This window comes from Dipodomys merriami, unplaced genomic scaffold (genome assembly GCF_024711535.1).
Source record: "Dipodomys merriami isolate MVZ:Mamm:240054 unplaced genomic scaffold, mDipMer1.0.p SCAF_13, whole genome shotgun sequence".
Classification (NCBI taxonomy): Eukaryota; Metazoa; Chordata; class Mammalia; order Rodentia; family Heteromyidae; genus Dipodomys; species Dipodomys merriami.
In genome coordinates, this window is record NW_027202604.1 from 13,876,511 (window position 1) to 13,895,100 (window position 18,590).

Here is an 18,590-nt window from a genome sequence, read left to right on the forward strand (position 1 = left end):
AGCTGACTTTTAATTACTTTGAGGATATACCTAGGAGTACCACAATTGGATCAGCAATAGTTCTGTTTTAGTTTTTGCTTTTGTGAGGAACCTCTATATTGATTTCCACAGTGGCTGCATTAATTTACATTGCTGTCAACAATGTATAACAATTTCTTCATCCTCTGCAACTTCACCAGAGTATGAAACTCCTTTTTACTTTCTTTTTCATTGTTATTGTCTTAAGTAGCTTGATACAGGGGTTTAAATCCAATGTATCATTTTATTTATTTTAATTAATTAACCAATTACCAGTCCTGGGGCTTGAACTCAAGTCTGAGCCTTGTCCCTGAGCTTCTTTTGCTCAAGGCTGACACTCTACCACTTGAGCCACAGCACCACTTCTGGCTTTATATGTTTATGTGGTACTGAGGAATAAAACCCAAGACTTCAAGCATATTCTACCACATTCCCAGCTCTAACATTTCATTTTATGAGGACAATGTATCTTGTTTGTTTTCTTGATGAAAGCCATTCTAACCGGAGTGAACTATACTCTTGAGGTTGTTTTGACTCGTATTTCTTTTATGACTAAGAATGTTAAACATTCCTCCAAGAAGTTATTGGCCATTTGTACATTTTTCTTTTGAGAACTGTCTGCTAAATTCATTTGCCCATTTATTTATTGGAGTATTTGCTCTTTTGGTTTTAATATTTTGATTCATTCATATATTTTTAATATTAAAATCTTGTCAGATGAACAGCTGGCGAACATTTTCTCCCATTTTGCAGTCTGTCTCCCTCACTCTGGTAATTATTCTTTTGCAGTGCAGATGTTCCTTTTTAAATTTGATACAATATCTTTTATCAATTATTGAGAAAGTTGTTGCCGATGACTGGGCCTTGAAATGTGTTCCTCAGTTTTTGTTTAGTGGTTTCAGGTCTTTTAAATTGCTTTTTTGAGACCAATGTTGCTATGTAATCCTACATGGGACTTAAAATCACTATGCAGTCCAGGCCAGCCTCAAATGATTGTCTTCCTGCTTCTGCTTTTTGGAAGTACAAGGCTTACCTCCATATTCAACTTGATTTTTATACAGAGTGAGAGGTAGGAATCTAATGTCAGACATCTACATGAGGATACCTCCTTTTCCCAGCTTGATTTGTTGATTTGTCTTATCTACAAAGTGTGTTTTTGGCATCTTTGCTGAGAATAAGATGGCTATAGCTGTGTGGATTTATTTCCGGACCCTCCATTCGATTCCATCAGTCTCATACTTGCTTCTGTGCCAGTACCATGCTATTTTTGTTACTATGGCTCTGTGGTTAATTGGAAAGCAGGTATTGTGATACCTGTAGCATTACTTTTTTAAAAATTTGGGATTACTTTGGCTCCTCAGGGTATTTTATGGTTCCATATAAATTTCAGGACTGATTTTTTTTTACTTTTATAAACAATGTCTTTGGAATTTGAGATTTTGTATTTCTAACACATCCCCGTGGTACATCTATACAGGGCTCTAAAGAAAATATCAAAGTAAAGGAAATAAAAAAACACTTTGAGGCAGATGAATCACCATGGCTGACAGATTATCTGTGACTCTTAGGAGGTTTGGTAGCTGGATTTGGGTGACTGTGCCCCAGCTCTCTCGAGAAACTCAGCAGGCTAAAGCTTCCAATGGCATTGCCTAGTTCTGGCATGGAAGGCCAGAAATGGGTTTGTAATAAAAGAATATTTGAGGATGGCTCTGAAACTGTTAAAGAAGTCTTAAATTCTGGCCTGTAGTTTGTGCTAAAAATACTTTCTTGTGAATATTTTAAGAACTGCATGTGTGTGTGTGTGTGTGTGTGTGTGTGTGTGTGTGTGTGTGTGTGTGTGTGTGTGTGTGTGTATTTTGTAGGGATTCTACAATTATGACCCCACATTGCTTCTCAGTGAAGTTCACATTTTCAACCACTCAGACCACTCAATAGATTACTATTCAATGTACAGGCTGCTAATAATGTAGCTATTAGTTTCAGTTTTGTCCACTGAACCTTTCATAGATGATAAAATGAAATAAGTGTCCCTTCCTCTCCCACAGAGCAGCCAAAGCTGTATAGGTGGCTCCAGAGAATGGATGTTCCACTGGGAACACCCAACCTGTTCCTGAGGAGTGATTTACAGACTGCACTGGGAGAATTAGACACACACAACTCAAAAGGAAACTTCAGTTCTACAGCAGTACAGAAATACTGCACAGGTCACTATATTTGATGTCAGTATAACTTGTGGAGGAGATGGGGAAAAACAAGTCGTTTAAGGATACAGGTGGACCTGTTGCAACAATGAGAAGTACAAGTTGTCATGTCGAAAACGAGCTTTACAATGTTGGTGCTGGGGTGGGGGGGAGGATTGGGTGAGGGGGGAGGCTGGGAAGGGATGTGAAGGGTAAACAAAGGAGGAGGCTGCAATGCTTGATAAGAAATGTATGCATTATCCTGCCCATGTAATTGTAACCCCTCTGTATAGTATGTTCACACAAAAAAATAAAATAATATATAAAAAAAGAAATACTGTACAGGGAATAATATTTAGAGCCTGTATTTCTTAAATACGTTACATACCATATACATTCTAAAAGGGAAAAATAATCAGGCTACCAAGTTTTTATGTACTTGTCATGTCAGTGTTTTGATTGAGAATGTATTTATATTTGTATGCTGGGGGTATATTAATATATTTTTGAATTTCATAAGACAATTTCAGCAAATACACAATTACATTTTAGCCATTTGATGTTTCAATCCACATAGATCAGGAAGGCCCTAAGATCTCATCCACTGTCCCCATCTCTTTGCTCTCATTTCACTCAGAAAGAATATTAGTCTGTGCTCATTAAGTACAATTTTACTTAGCAGATTTACTTATTGGCATTTTAGAATGCCAAATCCAAACTTTCCAAAGACCCAGGAGCACTTGTTAAAAGCTTTATCCATTCATTCCTCCTTTATTTTACCAGGGCAATTCAGTTTGAGATGCCATCTCTAAAAACATTAGTAGCTGACAATCTCAATTACTGAGTAATTCCCTGGATGGGAGTCTCAAAACCAAATAACTAATTCTGAAAATAGTCAATTAGTGAATTAGGAAACATACTTTCATGTTCTTTTCCTTTACATTAAGATAGATTAAATGAACCAGAGGAAATTTGTTTCAGCATTAGTCTGAATGGCACATTAAAAGATAGGAAAAAAAATCTGGTAAAAACAATCATGGGCATTACAGAACTAGCACTATGGGTTGAAATTTTTTGTGACTTTTCCCATTATTAAAGCAGATAATTGAGAGGAAATTATTTTTCAGGGCAATTTGTGTGATTTGTGATATGCTAATGATGTTAGCTTTGTATTTCAAACCAGTAGATTCAATTTCCCAATGTGATGTGAAACAAGGAAAGAAACAACTTCTGCGTAATTGTGGAAAGATAAATTCAGATGGATAAGATTGTTCTGCTTACCAGGGTTTTTACCAAAGGTAAGTTACTTAACCTCTCTGAGCTATAGTTCTTTTATTTCATGAAATGATAATAAACCCAGCACCTATTCCACTGAGCTGTTGTGTGGATTTAGTATAACATTTATTTTAAAAAGCTTGGCATGTGGTTATGCACACTTTGAATGAATTATAGCTGCTATTGTATTAGCATCACTATTACTTGTTTAATTAACATTATAAAATGTACGGTGAAGGTACAGGCCTTATTTACCAAGACATAGCAGAGTATCTTTATATAAATGAGGACATAGCAAATTAATTTAATAATTAAACAGTTTTTTTGCCAAGTCAAAGCTGAACAGATTTATCCTCTAAAGCAATCTGATGTTATTTACTTGATAGGATATCTATTCTAGTAAAGAGAGATGACACTAGGTTTAAAGACTCTCTGGCTTTCCAAGAATTTCCAAACAGTTTCTAAGCAGGTGTGTTAGGTATGACATATCTGTAGTGTAGGCTGCCATACAGTCATTAAAAATAATATTCACTCACATGTGATAATGCTCCTCTGACACTGGTGAAAAAAACAGCCCAAAAATTATGGGAAGACTGAGCCAAGAGGGTCAATCCTATTTTTCTACAAAGATGAACACAGAAAAGGGTCTGAAAGGAAATACAGCAACATGTCAAGGATGGCTAGTAAGGTAGAGGGTAAACAGCTACAAGAACAGTTACAATTTTTTAAAATTCTTTCTGCTTAGTACAATTATTGGAACTCAGGAACTTTTGCTTAGCTGGCATTCTGATGCTTGAACCTAATTTCCAGTTTAGCATTTTGCTGGAGTTTCATGGGTTCTTCTGCCTAACCTGTCTTTGATTGTCCTTCTTATCATGAATCTTCTGAGTAGCTAGGATTACAGGCTTGAACCATCAGTACACTGCTCAGTTATCTCTTAGGAATGAATTGTTACAAATTAAAACTGTCAGCAGAGAGCATCTTCGACAGGGCCTCACATAGCAAGGACTTGGATACCTTGCTGACTCAAAGTGCATGTGCCTCAGACAAGTGAGCACCTTCATTTGGGCCAAATGTTTCTTCTTGGAATTGAGAGCATTTGAATAAATGATCTATGTCTCTTTCTAGGCTGATTTTCTAGAATTCCATGTGCCATAGACATATGTTGCAGAAAACCTTGTTTTTCTTTCAAGCTAGCTCCAAAAAGGAACTATGGAAGGTAGGGGTTAAGCCAATGTTTTTTGTAATATTGAATGTAACAATACAAATGTTATTCTTTTGATGAGAGGAATAGAAATACAAGAGATCATTTGAAATGGGCAAGGAGCTCAATATAAACACGAGTTCACAAACTACATCATCTAGCCAACATTGTACCTTCAAATGGACTCACATTTTATCTGAATTCAAAAAATCAGTCAAAATTGTAATCCGAGTATTTTACTTGCATATATGAAAACAGAACAATGAAACCTGATGAAATTATATTGAAAGTGAGAGGAAGGAAAGGGAGAGAGAATTTGTTGGTGAGTTTGATAGGAATACATTTTGTACATGTATGGAAAGTCACAATGAAACACCCCTTGTATAAATAATGTATGCTAATACACACATATGATAGCCACAATTCTGGAATAGAGGACCCCAGTCAAATTGAACAAACTATTCCAAGCAAAAATGAAGAAATTTACAGATGGAAAGCCTCTGTATTATACTGTACCACCTACTGCTGTCAGAAGCAAAACTTAGCTGGTATCACAGCTCTAGTACAAATGCTAAACATCCTGAAAAATCTCTGTGATTGAAATTGTTTATGGCAATAAATAGCCAGCAAAGCAGCTCATTTGAAGCCTCAGACTCCAGACAGAACAAAATCTGTTGTAAAGGGCTCCCTTTGGCTAGGAATGAGATAAACCTCCTGCAAGATCCAAAGGGAGAAAACACTTCCTGTCACTACCATTCCTCTCCAGGAAGTAGTCCCTCAATGCGGCCAGGGAGGAGCTTCCTCCAGGTGCTTTTCCAATGGCATTGAGAGGTAGCAGCAGTGACCCAGAAGCCTGGGAAAAAGATAATCTTGTTTCTCAGGCTACCAGCCCCACAAACTCTTCTGGGCAAGACACTGACTATGTGGACAGGGCACTGGAAAGACAAACTGCTCCTATGCATGAGTAAGCATGAGGTCTACCCACCAAAGATCTCTCTTCCATCACTGCTGAAAGGTTATCCAACTCAGCCTTCCTCCTGGACAGAGACCAACTCTTCTGAAGGATTTACTCAGGCCCTGTGGCCCACAGAAGGTGATTTTGCCTGTTTCCTGTAGCCAAGGCCATTGAAGAGGTAAGGGAGATGTATCTGAAACCTAAGCAGAAGTAAAAGGATTAAGATTTCTATACAACTTTGTTACTGGGAAAAGAGTCAGGAAGAGAGGAAAGACCTGTCTTCATGCTAGCTCATTTCTAAATCTGATAATAGTCTCTTAAAGACCTCAGTACTATATTTTTCAAGGCAGAGGTAATTATGTTACTGCTTCATGAAGTGAGTTTAAAAAGGAATTATACTGCCTGGGGAATTTCCACTCTGATTAGAAATTGCTTCAGAAGTGTACTTAATTCGGATAATAAGTCTCATGGTGGACAAAGTACCTCCCAGGAATTGGGAAGGCAGGCTTGGAAGTTGTCATTTAGCAAGCATTTCCTTCCATTCTCTGAGAATTAATGGCACCCATAGGTATAGCACTGGTAATTTAGATGGTCACCTCTAAGGACACTAATGAAATTATCTGTCTCATGCTATTCTCTTTGGAAGAGGTATTGACACTTGAAAAAATGTACAAGAGGGGCTGGGAAGGTGGCTCAGTGGTAGAGTGCTTGCCTTGCATGCATGAGGCCCTGGGTTCGATTCCTCAGCACCACATAAGCAAAAAGAAAAAAAGCCACAAGTGGTGCTGTGGCTCAAGTGGTAGAGCGTTAGCCTTGAGCTGAAGAGCTGAGGGACAGTGCCCAGGCCCAGAGTTCAGGCCCCACGACCGGACCCCCCCCCAAAAAAAAAAGAAAAAGAAAAAATGAATAAGAATTCCCTTCATTCACAGTCGCCCCAACTTTGTAAATATAGTATATTTCAACGGAAATAACAATAAATGTAAATTATTAAACTTGGGCCCAAATAACCAATGGTGATAATACAGATCTTCTTTAAGTCTCACCTTAGAATCTTTAGTCTAATATGAATGTTACAACTCTAGATTTATTTTCACTAGAATTTACCTGGCTATTCTGTTTGTGTCTTATTAGTTTCAAATGTTACTGTTTTAGGTCTATTATGTATACATAGTACACCTAAATTATGGATTGTTTAGTGTAGTGTGTGATCCTCATCTTTAAAATGAAGAGCTTGGTTTATTCACTTTTTTGTGATGATATATATATATATATATAACTTATTAAATTTGTATTTTTTGTTGTTTCTTCTTTATCATAATTATTTAATATTGGGGATTTTTCTGCTGTCTACTCAACTGGTTTATTTCCTTTCCCCCCACTCTCTAGGATAGAAATCTCATATTCTATTTCTGTGATTATGTTCAAGTTTGTATATCAAGCAAAATATAAAGAAAACAACAATTTGTAGTTTTTCCCCAAATAATATAAAGATGGTGCTATTTTCATCTCCCCCTCATCCATGCTAGAGAGTACTTACGTTCTGTACTATTTTTAACCAAAACCCTTCAGAGTAGTGTCCAATAATATCGTTGTTTGGTTAGATTTGACTTCATGTTTGTCATTTTGCACACTATTTCCTCCCCACCCCCATGACCTAGTCCTGCTTTCTTAATTCAATTATCTTGTCATCCAAGTATCCTGTAATAGTTCTTTCAGCGAGGATCTCAGAGTGGTTAATTAGTTGGGTTTTATTTACCTGAATAGGTTTCTAGTTAATCCTTAATTTAATTTGTTGGTCCTGGGGCTTGAATTTAGGGCCTGGGCTCTGTCCCTGAGCCTCTCTGTGCTGAAGGATAGCGCACTTGAGCCACAGAACCACTTTCAGCTTTTTCTGAGTAGTTTGTTGGAGATAGGAGTCTCACAGACTCCTGTCAGGCTGGCTTTGAACTGCTATCCTTAGACTCAGCTTTCTGAGTAGCTAGTAATCCTCAATTTTGAATTATACTTTAGCCTTTAAAGAATTCTGGGTGGACAATTTTGCTCAACATTAAAATACAAACACATACATTTTTTTTCAAACTACTGCTTGGTGTATAAAGACTTGGAGGTAAGGTTCTAGAAATCAGAGGGGAGGAGGTCTGGTATGCATGCCCAGTACGTACTTCCTTACATTACTTTTCAACTTTTCGGTGTCTGCTGACCCCTAGTTTAGCATACACATAGTTACACACACACCCATGCACACAATCTTTCTCAAGCTGATTCCTATTAACTCTTGATCAAACATCTCTTTCCCTGGGATGTTTTGTGGGATCCATACAGGAGCTAGAAAAGCATCTCAAGTAAAAACCATTCTCATGGGCCTTGTGTACCCATACAAGCTTACCCCAGCATGCAACTGCCCAACAATCGAGGAGGCCTAGATAAGCTTTTCTCCTCACGTGTCTTCAGATAACCTGAAATATCCTCCTCACTATAAATATGTACATTTGGAAAGCAATCATGTATTTATTGGAATACAATGAAATATCCATGAAAATGTTACTATTGCTCTAAAATATTATGGAGCCAGTAATATGCAAAAATCAAAATATAACCTTCATATGTAATGGAAAGTTGAAGAGCAATGCACGGAACAGTTGTGTGTGCACTGGGGAAAAGGAGGTAAGTATTAATAAAGAACAGAATATAAAACTTATTTTTATGCCTGCCTTAGCTGTGACAGACAAGATCTATAGACCATATGCAAAGCTTCAAGCAAGTGAAGAGAAACAATCAATGGATTAGATGAAGACTGTTGATTAGAGTGAAGAAAGCCAATGGGTTTTTGTTTTGTTTTGTTTTACATAGAAGTACGATTTTTTTGAGTTTTTTTTTTAATTGTGAAAATACCGTCCAGAGGGGTTACAATTACATGGGCAAGATAATGAGTACATTTCTTATCAAGCATTGTAGCCTCCTCCTTTGTTTCCCCTTCCTATCCCTTCCCATCCTCCCCCTCCCCCCCACCCAATTCTCCCTGACCCCCCCCCCGCCCTCCCCCCACACCAAAGTTGTAAAGTTCGTTTTCGACATAACGACTTGTACATCTCATTGTTGCAATGGGTCCACCTGTATCCCTATTAAATGATTCGTTTTTCCCCTTCCCCTCCACAAATTATACCACCATCAAATACAGTGAAAGCAGGGGTTATACTGTGGGGGAAGGACATACAAAGCAACAAAGAAATAATCTTATAAATGTGTTAGAAACAATCGCATGAAAGGAAAATAAACATTTGAATACATATCTTAGGGTTCATTTCCCTAACATCACCTTATCTGACCTTTTCTCCTTGACTCAGACATATACTAGATATTGCAAATAAGGGAAACCATGGGACCTATGTTTCTTTGGGCCTGGTTTTAGAAGTACAATTTTAAACTCAAAATGTTTTAATCCAGTCTTCCCTTCAGATTTAGATACTATGAATGGCTTTCCCAGTATAGAGTCCTTGGATTCCAAGATTCACTGTCAAAGCTGAAGTCGTGGCATATTATTGGATATCATCACTGATAGGTAAATTCTGTCATCCACCCCCAACTTTACCCTTTGCCTCTACAGTTTTGCTTGACTGTCACTTAAGTTTAAACAGAAGTCACTAAGTAGGCCTTTATGAATACCAGCTCTTTGACTCTTCGGAAAAACCTATGAGAAAAGTATTTTCCCATTTTAAATAGGAAGGGACAGAGTCACAGAAACTTTGGAGATATTCCAAGGATTCAAAGGTAATCATAAGAGAAGAGCCAGTAGTGCAAAGGCCATGTCATACAGTACTTAAAAACTTGAACTTCATACCAATGCCTGGATTCAAATCTCAGTTTCAATACAGCCTTGCTATGTGTCCTTAGGAAAGTTGTTCAGCCTCGCTAAACCTACTTTCTAAAGTTCTTATGAAGATTACATGAATTAACATATGTAAACATATTTGGAATCATGCCTGGTGTTAACTTAGTAATTACAGTAGAGTGTTTGTTAAATATATAAAAGGAGGGCAGAGCTATGAGTCAAAGCCAGGTTAATCTAGATCCAATGTAGACACTCTTCAGTCCATCAAATCTCTCAGATATTTAAAGAAGCTGCTACCTCGAGAAGGTTTTCTGTTCTCTCTTTCCTCAATGATCCTTAATATTACTTGGTCTCCAGAATTTTGCCCATTATTCTGGATTGTTGTTCTGAATGAAAGAGAAGGAGCCAGGATTGCCCCCAAATACTTAAGTATGCAATGACAAAATAATTTACTAGATATGAGCCAGATTGTCCTTTTATTAGAGAAGTTTCTAAAACAATGATTTCTGGGAGCACTGGTACGACTTGGGAACATGTTGCAGATATAAATTCTGCAGCTCCACCCCAGGCTTAATGAATCAGAAACTCTGGAGATCCGGCCCAGCAATCTGTGTTTTAACAAGCCCTGTAGGTGATTATGATGCAGCTCAAATTCGAGAATCATTATTTTCATGGGATTTAAAACCACCGTAGGGGCTGAGGTACCCACATTTTTGCAGCAGCTTATACTAAATTCATGATTGGTTGGTCTCTCAGAATTTGGAATTCCAACATGAATTCTGTAGAATGCTGTGATTTGAGACAGTCTTTTCCTTCATGTCTTCTTGATCAAAACCCATTAATCTAGCCCTCCATATCTTTCATTCCAATCTCTGTATTGGAGCATTCTGGCTCTCCTTCCCAACTCTGTGACCCCTGAACATTTGGCAAGTATATCATCTTCATGAAATCCTTCACCATAGCCATAAGATGGGAGTGACAGAAAGCTCATGGTTCTTGGCAAATCTCCACTTCTAGCCTGTTGTTAATTCATGAAAACATCCCATGCACATGACAGTTCCATTGTGAAATGGCCCATGATCACCCTGCCCATCTCCGTCTTATCCAAAGGGACACCATAAGAAATAGGCTTTGCTCAAAAAAATAAAAACTAAAAGAAAAATTCTGTGAATACAGAAGCTAGGGGTATTCTTAAATTTCCCTTTGTTTCTTCCCTTTCTCTTACCCTACCTTGTTCCTGTCTCTAACAGAGAGAAAATAGTCAGGGAGCCAGAGAGATTCACAAAAAACTCAGACCAAAGTCACAGCTCCACAAAGATGATTTTCTTTTCACATACCTTACTCTTCATAGTCCTACATGGCAGGCAATTTTTAAAACTTACTTCTATAGAGCCAGAAATTGAAATGCATAAAAGCGAAACAATTTTCCCCAGGTCAAATCAGTTGGTTGGTGGGCATACTCTTGTAGTCTATACACCACTTTTATAGTTTGCCTACCATGTTATATTGATACTACTGTGAGTATGCATGGCAAGACAATACAAACAATTTTGGAGGATATATGAGACCTTATTAGCCTATTCTTAGTATTCTCAATAGAGAATACTAAACCCAACCACTGATAGTCAAAAATCCACCTATACGATCAATAAGAATGGCACCATCTTGTAATGTCTATGGGGAGCCAGCATTCAGTCCTTCCTGTTAGAAACACTGTAAGTATATGGACACATCTGGCCAGAATTTATTTAGTCCTCTGGCCTTCTGGCTCCAGAAAAGGAATTCAGCTCTACAAGGGGCTCTAACACGAAGCCCATTGTCTCCTCCCACTCTCTCTGCTAGTCTTGGCAAAGTCAAGTCCTGGACTTGTTGAAGAAGGTGATTCATTCCTGTATGTAAAGAATGCCAAAATTCAACTGTACAAAAGATTTCTTTCTTCACATTCTTAGTTCCTGAGGACCTTATAGTCACTTACTGAAATGCAAACAATTATGTGTTTCCAGTTTTGACAGTTGAGTATAGTGGAAGGGAACACCATTTAGGCCTGCTCACAGACAAGTTTCCAGGGAGTCTAATTGAACTGATTGACAGAAGACCTAATTTTTCTTGGCAAAATAAGAAACACAGCTCTGGAGACTTTCAGATAGCAGTTTCACACTGTTGTTCCCACTTTACCGGGTTTTTTTTCCTTTTTAGTCTTCTTAGCTTGGTAGACCCAGCAGGAGTTTGTGTGAAATTCCTATATGCTTTATCTTCTATAAACTTGTTCTTCATGGAAAGGGGCTAATCAAACATTTCTGTGAAAATGAGTATTGTTAACCAAGAAATAAAGTAGATCATGAAGTCAAAATGATAAAGTGCATAAATACAATTTAAGCACTTGCAATGGTAATACATTATATTTTCTTCAGCTTCATTTTGAGAACTTTGCATATTAAAATAATTCCAGCCATTTTGATGTTTTTTAAATTTATTTTTTGGTACCAGTACTGGTACTGAGGTTCAAATTCAGGGTGTGAGCATTCTCCCTTAGCTTTCTGCTCAAAGCTACTGCTCTGCCACTGGAGCCATAACTTTACTTCTGGCTTTTGGGGGGAGGGAACTATAAGAAGAGTATCATGGACTTTCCTGCTTGGGATAGCTTCTACCCACAATCCTCAGACCTCAGTGTCCTGAGTAGCCAGGATTGTAGACATGAACCACAGGTGCCTCGTTTGCTTGCAATTTTTAAAACACTGTTAATGATGTTTTATACATAGTCTCAGGACTCAAAAGCAAAATAAATAAAATGTTCACTCTGTATTTTATATAATACTGTCCTTAAACTTCTAATCAACAATCAGTCTTGCCATGAGTTGTGGTGCACACCTGTGGTCACATTTGTTCTTCAGGGAAAAGTAGGAGGAGTCCAATTTGTGGCCATCCCTGGGGAAGTTAGTGAAAGTTTTATTTAAAACAAAATGCAAAACAAAAGGCCAGAGAGCCATGGTCCAACTGGTAGAGCATTTACCCAGTGACAGTGATGCTTTGGGTTCAATCCCCAAAACTTAAAAAAATTACTTTGTATAATTTTTACTTACCAGGCTTACTTTTGAAAAAAATATAAGCAAAATTTCAGAGCAAGCATAGTTTCAGAAGTCAGCAGCAGAAAACCAAAGACAATCTATTGGTACAGTATTCTAAATACTTAGTCTTCCTTTGGTGAGGACACAGATAAAAAACAATAACAATAACAAAAAATACAAAACAACAACAAAAATACTATATGACACACAGTCCATCATTCTATAGCAGGCATTACTAATCCAAAACAGCACTCTATGACTAAGCCCAGACATCTGGCCTTATAATACTTCCCAAGGGGCTGGGAAGGTGACTCAGTGGTAGAGCACTTGCCTTGCATGCATAAGGCCCTGGGTTCGATTCCTCAGCACCACAGAAGCACAAAAAGCCAGAAGTGGCTCTGTGACTCAAGTGGTAGAGTGCGAGCCTTGAGCTGAAGAGCTGAGGGACAGCGCCCAGGCCGAGTTCAAGCCCCACCACTGGCAAAAAAACCAAAAAACCAAAAAACCAAAAAAAAAAAAAAACCTTCCCAAAATATATCAGCCCAGACCATTACTAAAACCTTTGGGAGTTGAAGCAAAACAATTGGTCATCTGAAGCTTTGGGATAAACTTACCGGTGATGGTTATTGTTTTGATTCTGATTTCTTAGGTTTCTTATGTAAGTGGGTAGAAAACAGCTACAACAATTCAAATACACAGTATTTAAAGCAAAATTCTAGCTTATGGATTCTGTTTTTAGGTTAACTGTGGGAGTTACAGAAAGAAGTCTAAACCTTACACATTTACAGGTAGAAGTAGTAGGTTTAACTGTGAGGAGTTGTGTCACATTGGTGCATATGGAAACATTTGCTTTTCTTACTAATTTGAAAAGTATAAATAAAATCTGTCTAATATAATGCAGATAATCCAATGACTTAATATATTTATTAATAAAGGAAAAATGCTCGATCTCTGATAAATCACAAAGGAAAAAAACCACCACACTAATAGGTAGTTTTTTTATAGCCAATGTTCTAAAAATATAATGTTCTATTTGGCATGTGCTTCAAAATTGGCCATGTTCTTATTAGTTTAGAGGCCAATGGATCTACTTTATACAAGTATCTCCACCATGCAAAAAAGAGTCACAATTTTTTAAATGAGCAAAATATTGCCAATGATACATATCACAGGTTGATACTCAAATCAATGTCTTAATTTACAAAATAAAAACAACATATAAAAATGATCAAAGACACTATTCAAGGATTATGATTTATGTCATTTAGAAATAAGTAAATGTAAGTTATTATATATGCTATCATTTGTAATAACTCCACTATACTTTCTCACATTGTTTTTCAAACTTAATTTATTTAACATATACATGCTAGAATTTTAAATTAGGTCATATTAAAATGATATTTCATTGGTGTATTTATATAGTCACAATATATAAAATCTTAGAGCCATTTACTATCAAAAAGATAATGTTTAACCAGGCACCAGTGGTTCACATCTGCAATTCTAGCTGCTCAAGAAATTAAGATCTGAGTAGGTTTTTTTGTTGTTGTTGTTTTGTTGTTGTTGTTGTTGTTTTTGGTTTTTTTTTTTTTTTTTGGTCCCGTCATGGGGCCTGAACTCTGGGCCTGGGTGCTGTCCCTCAGCTCTTCATCTCAAGGCTATCGCTCTACCACTTAAGCCACAGCACCACTTCCGGCTTTTTTCTTTTTGCTTATGTGGTGCTGAGGAATCGAACCCAGGGCCTCATGCATGCAAGGCAAGTGCTCTACCACTGAGCCACCTTCCCAGCCCTGAGGATCTAGTTTTGAAGCTATCTCTGGACAGGAAAGTCCATGAGATACCTATCTCCAATTAACCAACAAAAAGCTGGATATAGAAATGTAGCTCAAGTGGTAGAGCCCCACTTGAAAAAGCTAATAGACAGTGCCCAGGCCCTAAGTTCAAGCCCTAGTACTGCCACATGCATACACACACATGCATACATGCACACACAAAGATGACTGTTGGTTAGTTTTGAAACCAAGTAACAGAACAGTTTAAAATAAGTAAAATCACATACTTCATTTAATACTTGCATCTCATCAGGAGCTCTATTTATATCATCTTTTATAACACATAACTTACACCCAAAACATATATTCTTAAAGACATAAGCCAGGCACTGGTGGCTCACACCTGTAATCCTAGGTACTCAGGAGAATGAGATCTGAGAATAATGTTTCAAAGCCAGCCTGGGCAGAACAGTCTGTGAGACTCTTACCTCCAACAAAACACCAGAAAAGTGGAAGTTGCACTGTGGCTTGAAGTGGTAGAGTGCTAGCCTTGAGCAAAAGAGCTCTGGGATAGTGCCCAGGCCAGGCCCAGAGTTCAAGCCCCAGGACCAAACAAAAACAAACAAAAAAACTCTTACTATAAAAGTGCCGATTCTATAAATGGACATGCAAATTATAGAAGAGAATAAAGAAAACATTCCCAGCTCTGTAAAAGTGTATTTAAAATCATGTTAAAAGAAATGTGCTCACTACCTTGTGTATGTAACTATAACCCCTCTGTATATCACCTGGACAATAAAATTAAATTAAAATGTACTGCTTTAAATAACTCCTTGGACATTTCTGAGAAATTGCTTGAGTCAATGATCATTTCATGACAGTAGGGCCTGCAGAACAGTTGAGAAGCTAGGAGGTATCAGGAGATTGCAGTTGATGTCTCATGGGGCAAAGGCATTTCAAAGACAGCTCATGGCTGGCACAGATCCTGCCTGGGAGATCGAAATCACTTCCTGGGAACTGTATCCCAGCTTGGCATTAGCACTCTCCTGCAAGAAGCGCTTGGGCCTCACCCCACTGGCTAGTTCTTTCTCACACGTGGTAAAATGGGACTCCTTGCCCTCGGATCAGTGCTTCAAGAGCAACTTGGTTTTCCCTCTGTTTATAGATATACATGGCTTTGGAAGGCATACTGCTTTAATTATCTAAATAACTTCTTTTGGGCTCATTTACACTTGGACTTTGAAAGGATATGTTTAAATTTTTAACTTCACTAAAAAAGGAAAAAAATCATTTTATTAAATAACACTTTTTTTTAAAAAAACGGTGTAAAACTAAATGAATGTTAAAGACATGTAGATGAGCTGGATGCCTATGGAATATACCTGTAATCTTAGCTACTCAGGAGGCTGAGATCTAGAAAATCACATAGTTGAAAGCCAGCCTTGGCAGAAGAGTGCACTAGATAGCATCTCCTCCAAATTAACCAGGAAAAGGTTGGGCTGGAGGTATGGTTCAAATGGTAGAGTGCCAGCTGCACTTGAATTCAGACCCCAGTATTGAAATGTAAATGACCAAAATTTCAAATAATCTCTCGTAAATTTGTAACATTTTTACTTCTGAAGATATTACAACTATAGTGTCACTTTGCGATATCCTGCATCTCCAAGAACCTGAGGAATTCCTTGGGGGTCTGTAATTATTATACACATCTTTCAGCTTCCTTGTGGTTATTGTTGATGCCATGTTGATTTGAGTGAGGTATCTTTGGGGGACATTGAGGTATTCTCTGTTACACAATTGTTTTCTGAGATTGTGGGAACATTTTAAATCTTATTGCCATTGCTTCGTAGTTCAGATAATATAAACTCTTTATTTGCTACTTAGACATCTCATTCAATAATCTCATTATCTCAAGTGGAATACTGACCAACATATATAAAGAAATACATTAGGTCTTTATGACAGTGGTTTTCAAGAATTATTTTCTTTTACTGTAACCTGAATTCCACTTTGCAATCATGAACTGTGAGATACACATTCTGAGAAGGGGGAGTGGTCACATTTTTTTAGTGAATGAAATATTTCAAAAACACGTGATATACTCAAATATTTTCTATTTTTAGGATGGTTTACTTAAGATTTCTATTTTTGTGACTCACTGTTCCAAGGTACATTAATTTGTTAGTAACCAAGTATAAAAAATACTAAACTTGAGTTAAGGGGTTAATCAGTACACAACAGGGTTACCATATTAACTCACTGTGTGTGTGTGTGTGTGTGTGTGTGTGTGTGTGTGTGTGTGTGTGTGTGTGTGTAATGGCCTTTTTCTTCCCATTAATTAGGAGTAGGGACTTACCTGCTTCTCAAATTCTGCATGTGCCTCAGAGGCACTTGTCAAATGCAGGTCCTGGCTCTAAGCAGGGGGTCTTAGACTGAATTTCTAACCACCTCTGAGTGGTGTTGTGGATGCTATGGGTGGGTGAGACAACACCCTGAGAAACGAGTGTACACAACTTAGTCAGGAGAAACGTGAAGGCATAGCCACGCTACTACCTTACAGCTAAGGCATCAAAATCAGGGACGCGGCCTGCCAGGCCTTTCTACAGGACACAGAGCACACACAAGGGCAGCGCTGGAGACCACATTCTACAGCAGCCTTCTCAGGAACATCACCATTTCATAGTCCTCACCCCTGTGCTTGTTACCTTAGTTCCCTTCTCTATAACTTAGCCTCAGCCAAAAACGTACAAGCAATGCCATCCTGTTTCTCAGTGCTTGGAAGCCTCTTTGGAGTGCATAACTGCTGGATTAGGCAAAGCAGGAACAGGTTACATAAAACTAGCAAAAGAGGGTGCCAACAAACCAGAGTGTGAAATACTCATTTAAGGAGCTTGTTAAACTGTGAAACTTGCTTGTCCAGGTGGACTGCACTCCTAAACCACGTCTGAATGTGACAGAAGGCAGTCCTGTAATTCAAAGCATGATTTCCTCATTGTATTCCATGGAGGTAGGGTTTTCAACTTAGGAAGTATGGAGCAAGGTATTGTAAGTTTTTCTGGGACCATATTAGGTTTCTGTACACACAGCTTCCATAATTGGGGATACATATATGGATAAAATAAAAGTAGGCTTTGTTTGGATGAGGGTATGTTTAGTATCATTATTTTGTATATATCTGGAAGGTCAGGGAGGATGTTTCTCACTACTATACCCAACCACGTAACTGGAGAATATTGGATGCCAGATAAATGTTTTACGGCAAAAAAAGTATGAATGTATTTTTTTACAGTGTTATGTTTCAACTTATATAACTTATATAACTTATATAACTTATATAACTTATCAGCTGATTTGCCATGAAAGTTTGCTTTCTTGAGTTGAACAGGAGCCTTTGAAAAGGAGGCAGAGACAGAAAATGGCATTCTCCATGGTACACATGTCCACTATGCAGTTGGAGAGAGGAAGGGATAAGGGCTCAAGGAGAGACAAGTTGGAGAGCAGAGACCAATGATTCGTGGTTGCTGGGTGGGGTAAGCTGTGGACAGGTGAGGCAGAAGCACCAAAAACAACTAGGAGATATATGCCATTTCCTAGACTTTGGACTCCTTTTCCTACCCCATGACACCCAAGAGCATAACAAATGGACAGTCATTAGTAATAAAAAAATAAAGTAAGGTTCTTAAAATGTACTAGGTGATTATTTTTGTTTCTTTGTATGTTCCTCCCCCTGGTATAACTCCTGTTTTCACTGCATTTGATTCCCGTGCTCTGACTCTTGTATATACATTTTTCTAATATGGGGAGGGGAAGGGAAATAACAAAATGCTTAAATAAAGATACAACATGACCCATTGTAACAATGAGATGGACAAGACACTATGTTGAAAAGAAACTTTACAAGTTAGGGGAGGGAGGGAGGAGGTTAGGAGGTGGGATGGTAGGGAAAAAACAAAGGAGGGGGTAACAATGCTCAATAGGAAATGTACTCATTGCCTTACTCACGTAACTGTCACCCCTCTGTACAGCATCTTTACAATAAAATAAATATAAAAAAACAAAACAAAACTGTAAGGGAGGAAGGGATTCAAATAGAGAACTAAGGTTTAAGGCAATGGGTTTCAATGGGAATTCTTTTGTCCCTCAGACATCACTTGGCAATGCTTAGACATTTCTGGTTGTCACAGTGGAGATGGTGGAGGTGGCGGGGAGTCACTGCTGATTAAAAGCCAGGATACTCCTAAACAACCTACAATATAAAATTACCTTACAACTAACAATGATCTTCCCCA

General features: G+C 37.9%; 1 protein-coding gene across 8 annotated transcripts in view; it reads right to left on the minus strand.

The window, feature by feature from the left end:
• Positions 1-18,590, minus strand: part of Thrb (thyroid hormone receptor beta) — a 365,706-nt gene that overhangs the window by 331,228 nt on the left and 15,888 nt on the right. For 2 of the 8 annotated variants that reach the window (XM_070018708.1, XM_070018702.1), the window contains exon 1: positions 5,663-5,792. The exons of the other annotated variants lie outside the window; for them this stretch is intronic. The gene's annotated coding sequence lies outside the window, so the exon portion shown is untranslated. Of the gene's footprint in view, positions 1-5,662; positions 5,793-18,590 lie in introns of those variants that run through there. 8 annotated transcript variants of the gene reach the window in all.